At 47.9% G+C, this 8390-nt stretch overlaps 1 long non-coding RNA gene across 1 annotated transcript; it reads left to right on the top strand.

The window, feature by feature from the left end:
- Positions 1-886: 886 nt before the first annotated feature.
- Positions 887-4232, top strand: LOC308523548. The gene is made up of 3 exons (XR_013996355.1): positions 887-1733; positions 2712-2929; positions 3806-4232. It is a non-coding gene; the product is annotated as an uncharacterized lncRNA (long non-coding RNA).
- Positions 4233-8390: the final 4158 nt, after the last annotated feature.

Below are 8390 nucleotides of genomic sequence, written 5' to 3'. Positions count from 1 at the left end.
TCTGCTTTTGGTTCTCCATAAAGCCTCTTGGTTCCTAGCAACACTGCCTGCAGCTGGGTGAATATGTCCCTCAGTGGGGTCAGGATGGTGCAGTACAGTATCCACTGCATCTGTACCTTTCATCGACAAACTACTTATCCTCCACAATGAAGTGTCTGGATTGTCTGGTCCATTATCTGTTGTGCTCTTTAAGTTTTGCCCAGCTCCTGGTCCTGCACGTCCACCTGGCTGAGCAGGACTCACGGCTTCTGTGACAAAAGTGTATTCATGGTTCCCTAGCATGACATCCTAGTCCACCGTTGTCCTGGCTCCTGCCTAGCTCACCAGCCTCAGCAACCAGCCCCTTTTACCTGGCAGTTAACCCCTCAGCAGCATAGCTGTTAGTGGTGGCTGCCACTTCTGTGTGCCTGCCAGCCCTCCCGCCAGTACATCGTGCGGTTCACGATGTTGTTCTGTCTAGATTCCTTCAGCTCACAAGCCCTTTTTGGCCTCTCTGAATAATTCCAAATCATCATTCAAAATTTAGCTCAATGATTCTCTCTGCAGGCAACTTCCCTTGATCCCTTTTGACTGGGTCAGATTTGTGTGAAATTTGTATTCCTCTGTCATTTAACGGTACTTTTTAAAATTACTGAAATTGTTTGATTTTATGTCATGTCTCCAACTACATCGTGAGTTTCCCATGGGAAAGGAGGCGGTATGCACCAAAATCCATTTTCTGAGTCTCCACCTTTCTATCCAAACCCGAGAGTAGCCAACAACGGAGACTGGGGGCGTGACCAAAAGTTAGGTGAGGACTGCGCAGACTCAGCAATTCAACCCCAATAGGCGTCCTCGGTTCCCATGGTGACAAAGTCCACTTCCTGTTCCTTTACCTGAAGATATCCGGCCGTTGGAGACTGTGTAGCTGCAGGAGGTGAAGGACCCCATTCCCAGCTTGGTGATCCTGGTAAAACGCGGGAATTGGGAATGTGCAAGACTCCGCGATTTCTCCAGATGTTCCCGCCCCCAGGCCCAGCCCAACGGAGCCACAGTCAAGGCTCCAGTTAAGAGCGGAGTGTGCTCCGGTACGTCTGTAAGTAGGCTTGACAGATGACTTCCCCACCTACCCTACCTCTGAGAAATAGCGTCCATGAGTTGGCTTTAATGTATAAATTGTGTCCCTGGAAAATCAGAATTGGGGTCTTGAAGACACCAAGAGGGCCATGGGGTGTGCATGTCCCAGAGAGACACAAGGCTGGGGAGCAGGAGATCTGGGCTCTGAGCTGGCCATGAACCTGCGTGAGACGCGGAACCAGCACTGCATCTCTTGGAGCGCAGTCTGGACGGTGATGGAGCAGTGGGCGTCATCTCCATGTCTCAGTCTTTTCCCAGGCTTCCATGACTGCTTTATGTGATCAGCGCAAAGCTGAGAGCTGCTTGGCTGAACTGGCACTGAAGACCTGGACATCGGAGGAAGGATGGCTGACTGGAAAGACTGTTGTTATGAAGGAGACCAAGGGAATGCTGCTTGCCACAGAATATTGACAGGCTCTGCAGAGCAGCATTCCCTCTATTCCTTCCCAGGACAAGTAGGAGAGACCATGTTCCCATGTCCTCCCACCAGGACCCGCCTACACTGTCTCCACTGCCGGACTGAGTGATGTATCTGTACCCAATTAGCAAAGTGCCTGTTGGATCTCAGCATGTGGTCAGAAATATGCACACCAGTGGCTGTTTTGCTCCGCAATTGGGTAAAGCTCTTCATATCTGCAATTCCTAACTGTGTTGTTTTACACAAACCATGCAAGTTTTAACATGCCACTGATAAATAGTACAATCAATAACATGGTCCAACAAAGGGTACTAAACACCCTAAGAAAGGGAGTCTGGCAGGACTCAGTGGTTGAGCATCAACCTATGAACCGGGAGGTCATGGTTTGATTCCCAGTCAGGGCACATGCCCTGGTTGTGGGCTCAGTCCCCAGTGAGGGGTGTGCAGGAGACAGCCGATCAATGATTCTCTCTCATCATTGATATATTTTTTTTTTAAAGATATATTTTATTGATTTTTTACAGAGAGGAAGAGAGAGAGAGAGTTAGAAACATCGATGGGAGAGAAACATCGATCAGCTGTCTCCTGCACATCTCCCAGTGGGGATGTGGCCGCAACCCAGGTACATGCCCTTGACCGGAATCGAACCTGGGACCCCTCAGTCCGCAGGCCGATGCTCTATCCACTGAGCCAAACCGGTTTCGGCTGATATTTCTATTTCTCTCCTTCTCCCTTCCTCTTTGAAATCAATAAAAGTATATTTAAAAAAAGAAGGGTCTGGCACAAAGATTCTTCCTGAGATTGAGGAAGCTGCTTGTACAGTGCTGTCTGGGTAGCTTAGGTGGTTGGAGCATCGTCTTGATATGCCAAGGTTGCAGGTTCAATCCCTAGTCAGGGCACATACCAGAAATAACCAACGAATGCATGTATAAGTGGGACAACAAATCGATGTTTCTTTCTCTCCCTTCCTCTCTCTTGAATCAGTTTTTAAAAATCAGTTACCTTATTAAGAGTGGTAAGTGATCTTGAAATACTGTAGTGGTAGAAAAAAAATCAGGGACTTCCCTCTTCTCACATTTTTATTAAAGGAAAACATTCAAATGAAAATAATAACCCTTATATTTGCCATGTTCTCTCTAGCATTATACATGATTTTTCAAAAAATCCTTTATTTAAGAGCTAGGTGACACCTATTCCTGATGGGGCACAGATTCCAGCCTCCCAATGAGGCAGGGTTTCCTCAGCCTCCTGCTCCCTGTTGTGTCACCATCCGCTGATGCCCTTCGTGACTTCTGTGAGGTCAACCCCTTCCCATCTGGGGACACTTCTCCTTCCACCTGTCCCTGGACCGGAGCCAGCTGTGTGATCAGCCTCTTCCCACCTGGGGGCAAAGGGGTGAGTCCTTGAGGGGGATGTCGGTGGTTTGGTTCTAGGCTCCTTATGCCACTATCTTACAACTTTTTAAAATAAGATTTGCCAAAGGGAGCACAGGGTGCTGGGTGGTGAGCCACCCTCCTATCCCCCACAAGAAAAACTGGACTTCAGAAGTTTCTTACAGGGCCTGGAGGAAGTACACTGCATTCCTCCAGGGGCCACAGCGGGAGGTCCAGGAAGAGTGCCGAGAGGCAGGACCTGGGCTACTTGTCTTTATTAGGGACCCTGAGTGGAGTGCTTTGGGGTTACCTGGCTAGGGCTGGGTTGGTCAATTCGAAAGAGCGGGGTTTTGGTAAGCCCCACTGAGGTCTTATCTAAGGGGTGCATAAGACATACAGGCACTGGGAGGCAGGGGAGAGTGTTATTACCAGGGCTGTTGGTGAGGTCATGTCAGGAATTTACATTTGCTTGTGACTGTGGCTACTGTCTTGGGCATACACCTGAATGAGAGGGCCAGTGTCAGTTTTAAGGTCCCTACAAGCCACTTGGCCAAATGTGGCGGCAGCAAGTCCATGGTGTAGCTTAGCTAAACTCTCCATAGGCTGACCTGGTGTTGTAGTAAAATATAGAAATGTTTAAAAATGTCTAAAAAATGTTTAAAAGGTTTTAAAATGTTTGAGTTAACTTTCCTGAAAACTTAAAGTGTGATATTAAGGACACATTCCCCACTGCTCTGAAGCATGTGTACCTCATAGATAAGGATTTGAACTTCAGCTGCTAACTCAGAGTGACTTGTCAGGATAACCATTGGAGTGAGTGATGTACTCTTCCTAGATAATCACATGTAGGCCCTCGCCCTGTTTGAGATTAACGTGTGCCTACGTAATTCATTGATAGCCACCTGAACTACTACTGCGCAACAGGCTTTAAAAATGGGTCCTGACCAGCCAACGATGCTCGCCTGTCAAGACAGCCACAAAGGCACGTCCTTTTCTCAGTCCGGCAAGCGACGCCGTTCCACGCTCCTCTCTCTGCCAGACAACAGAAGAACGGCTAGGACCTCTCCATCGAGACACGACCGAGCTCTCTGGTGAGGAACACCAGCCCCCTGCATCGGACCGGACCAGCCCAGCTGCCAGACCCCAGGGACAGCACCACCGGGATCCCCATTAAACCTGTACCTGCAGCATCAGGAACTTGTGTGAGTAATAACGTGCTGTGTGATTTGCAACAGCATATGTTTCATGTGGTGTAATTCCTCCGGCAGTTAACTGAATTATTTTGCGTATGCTTAATATTAAAATTAAAGCTTCTGGTCTTTTCAGTCCTAGTCCTGCCCTTGGTCCTGCTTGCGTAGAGCAGCCTCTTTGCTAGCAACTACTTGAATGTCTCACACCTGCACGGTTAAAGTTTATCTCAAGGGATGCCTTAGAGATAAACACTCCAGATCCTTTCCTGGGATCTACTTGGGACACCTGGGTTTCACTGTGAAGGTGAAGGGCAGCCGGTGGCCGGCTGCAGATCCCGGCCCAGGAAGGTGCGCAGCCCCCACCGGGACACGGGGTTTTCCGCTGAGCGCCGTGCTGGCTATGGACAGCGCCTGCAGGGGTCTCCCTGGGACAGCCAAGTCTCCTGTCGCTGAGCCGAGGCACCTCCTGCTCCAGGTGAGGGCTGACCGCCCAGGGTAGTGGGATTTCTGTTTGGAAACCCATCCTCCGAGAAGCAGGTTCAGAAGCTGGACACATCTCCATGGGGCCGAGGGACCCCACGCCAGACGCGACTTTTGAGGGGATGCCGAGCTCTTGGAGTGCCCCCGATCTCCGGTTGGAGCTCCTCCTACCAATGTCATAGCGGAGGCACCAGACCTCAGCGGAGGGGACCAGAAGGGGGGGTAGGGCTACGGCTGCCCTGGGAGGCGGTTGGGGGCTAGGGGCACCGTGGCGCCACCCTGACTCCAGCCATCTCTGGCCTGCTCCAAGGGAGGCAGTCCTGCCTGCCCATCCTTATGTAAGCCGGTACAATAAATAGCGAAATATGAAAAATCTTCCAGACATGCTAAGAAAGCCCCACTGTGCACCCTAAAACCAAATAAGATCTAACCAGGCCTGTATACCTATTGTAAGATTCAATTAGCTGTATAAAATGGAGTTGTATTTAGACCTTACCTTTTCCAAGAGGAAAAAGATACTCGACTTGGTTTGCCTTCCAGGCAGAACCTGGAAAATATCCAGTGAGGGTGGCCTGGATGGAGAGAATCTGGCAGACTTCACTTCTCAGTGCCATCAGGAAGTAGCTGGTTTCAGCATCTTCCATCTCCATAACGACGATGCCAACTTCCTGCCAGACACCAGGAGGTAAACACACTGCCAAGGACCTTCCTAGGGAGTGGTTGGCCCATGGCAACCACAAGGCTGCACCTTAAAAGCAGTCCTCGCTGGCCGCTGCTATTTGTGGGATACTGCCTATGCGATAAGGGCTGTGGGTTACCAGAGGCCCCGAAAATATGAAGACAGCTTTCTGGCTTTGTGAGGCAAGAGTTGGTGTACCGCTTCACTCCTTGTTTGGCCACCTTGTAACAGTAACAGTTGAGGGGGTGGAAGGAAGAGGCAGGAGAAAGGGGAAAGGAGGAGGAAGGGTAACATCTCATGTTTGTGGATTGGAAAACTTAATACTTTTACAATGGCAGTATTCCCCAAAATTGATCTACAGATTCAACACAACTCCTATCAAAGTTTCAACTGAATGCTCTTCAAATTAGACAAGTTTATCATAAAATTTGTATGGAAATTTAAGAAAGAGTAGCCAAAGCAATCTTTTAAAAGAATAACACAGCCAAGCCGGTGTGGCTCAGTGGTTGAGTGTTGACCTATGAACCAGGAGGTCATGGTTCCATTCCCCATCGGGGCACATGACTGGCTTATGGGCTTGATCCCCAGTAGTGGGCATGCAAGAGGCAGCTGATCAAGATTCTCTCATCATTATGTTTCTATCTCGCTCTCCCTCTCCCTTCCTCTCTGAAATCAATAAAAATAAAAAAAGCCCAGCTGGTGTGGCTCAGTGGTTGAGCATCGACCTATGAACCAGGAGACCATGGTTCCATTCCCCATCAGGGCACATGCCTGGGTTGCGGGCTTGATCTCCAGTGTGGGGCAGCCGATCAATGATTCTCTCTCATCATTGATGTTCCTATCTCTCTCCCTCTTCCTTCCTCTCTGAAATCAATAAAATAAATAAAAATTAAAAATGAATAACACAGCCTGACTAGTGTGGTTAAATTAGTTGAGGGTCCTCCCATGAACCAGGAGGTCATAGTTTCATTCCCCGTCAGGGGACAAGCCTGGGTTTCTGACTTGATTCCCGGTAGGGGGCATGCAGGAGGCAGCCAAATGACGATGTTTCTCTTCAATGTTTCTATTCCTCTCCCTTCCTCTCCATAAAATCAATTAAAATATTTTTAAAAAGTAAAGTGAATATAGCCTTTAAAAAATCAAAACAAACAAAAAATGGGGTAAAAATAATGGTTGTTAAAACTGCAGGCACATTATCACAAATTTAGGCAGTTGCTCTAAAATACTAATATTGACCATATTGCTCACCACAATACACACACACACACACACACACACACACCAAATAAAATCAAATCTCACTTAAGAAAATATTTAATGAAGCAATAAAAGTTATGAATTTTATTAAATCTCAACTCTTGAAAAGACATCCATCATGTTAATATGCCATGCAATGAGAAGCATGAAACACTATTGCATATCACAGAGCAAGAATTGTCTCGTAGGAAACCAAGATGGCAGCATAGGTAAACACCGGAGTTTGCTGCCTCGAACAACCACTTCAAAAATACAACTAAAAGACAGAACAGACATCATCCAGAACCACAGGAAGGCTGGCTGAGTGGAAATTCTACAACTAGAAGGAAAGAGAAAAGCATACCGAGACTCAGAGGAGGCGCAGTGTGGTAGTAAAATACTAAGGTGTGGAGGTGCATGCGGAGCGGGCTGGTGGCTGAGGGCGCGGTTGTCATTTTCAATCGGGAGGGAGTCTCAGGCTCTGAGCTCCAGTTCCGGGCGAGTCTCTGGGGACCCAGACTCATACGGGAGAAGCGGGACTGTCTGGCATCGGTCGGAACTCGAGGGCAGCTTTCTCTCCGAGGGGCTTGCAGCGATTACCGGGACACTGAGAAGCAGAGCCTCTGAGGGCAAGACTGAGAGCAGCCATAACTGCTAGCCCCGCCCTGTTGATCCCATGGAACCCGCCCCGCCCAAGTCCTGCAGGGAGACTTTTGCTGGATAGCCTCAGGCAAAGGCAAGATTAGCACCTCCCTAGAGATCCAGGAGCCAGGAAGCCCAGAGGTCAGAGTGGGACCATCCAGTTTGCAGCTCTGTGGAACCATAAAAGACACACTCAGGGGGAAGACTCAGTGAGCACCAAAGCCCCAGAGGGGTGTCTCCAGCACAGAAGTTCTCCCACTGCAGACACAGCTGATTCTCACAGCCAATTGGCCCGGAGGTCAATTCCTCCCAGTGATAACTACAACAATCAAGGCTTAACTACAACAAGACTGTGCACAAAGCCCACAAGGGGGTGCACCAAGAGTGTCCTCCTCAGGTAATTGGGGAGGCTGAGCCACTGGGCCCTAGAGGACACTCAGCACAGAAAAACACTTTATCAACACAGGGAAGCATAAGAAATGCAGAGACAAAGAAAAAGGGCACAACAGAAATGGAGGAAAGCAAACTACTGGATATAGAGTTCAAAACCATACTTTTAAGGTTTTTCAAGAATTTTCTAGAAACTGCCGATAAACTTAATGAGACCTACAAGAAATCTAATGAGACCCTCGATGTTGTGATAAAGGACCAACTAGAAATTAAGCATACACTGACTGAAATAAAGAATATTATACAGACTCCCAACAGCAGACCAGAGGATCGCAAGAATCAAGTCAACGATTTGAAATACGAAGAAGCAAAAAACACCCAACCGGAAAAGCAAAATGAAAAAGAATCCAAAAATGCGAAGATAGTTTAAGGAGCCTCTGGGATAGCTTCAAGCGTACCAACATCAGAATTATAGGGGTGCCAGAAGAAGAGAGAGAGCAAGATATTGAAAACCTATTTGAAGAAATAATGACAGAAAACTTCCCCCTCCTGGTGAAAGAAATAGACTTCCAAGTCCAGGAAGCACAGAGAACCCCAAACAAAAGGAATCCAAAGAGGACCACACCAAGACACATCATAATTAAAATTCCAAGAGCAATAGGCAAAGAGAGAATCTTAAAGCAGCAAGAGAAAGAAAGTCAGTTACGTATAAGGGAGCACCCATACGACTGTCAGCTGATTTCTCAACAGAAAGTTTGCAGGCCAGAAGGGAGTGACAAGAAATATTCAAAGTGATGAATGCCAAGAACCTACAACCAAGATTACTTTACCCAGCAAAGCTATCATTCAGAATTGAAGGTCAGATA

Source organism: Myotis nattereri (genome assembly GCF_964212035.1).
Source record: "Myotis nattereri genome assembly, chromosome: 8".
Taxonomy (NCBI): domain Eukaryota; kingdom Metazoa; phylum Chordata; class Mammalia; order Chiroptera; family Vespertilionidae; genus Myotis; species Myotis nattereri.
Note: the sequence above shows the minus strand (reverse complement) of the source record. Positions and strands in the feature narration are given on the sequence as shown.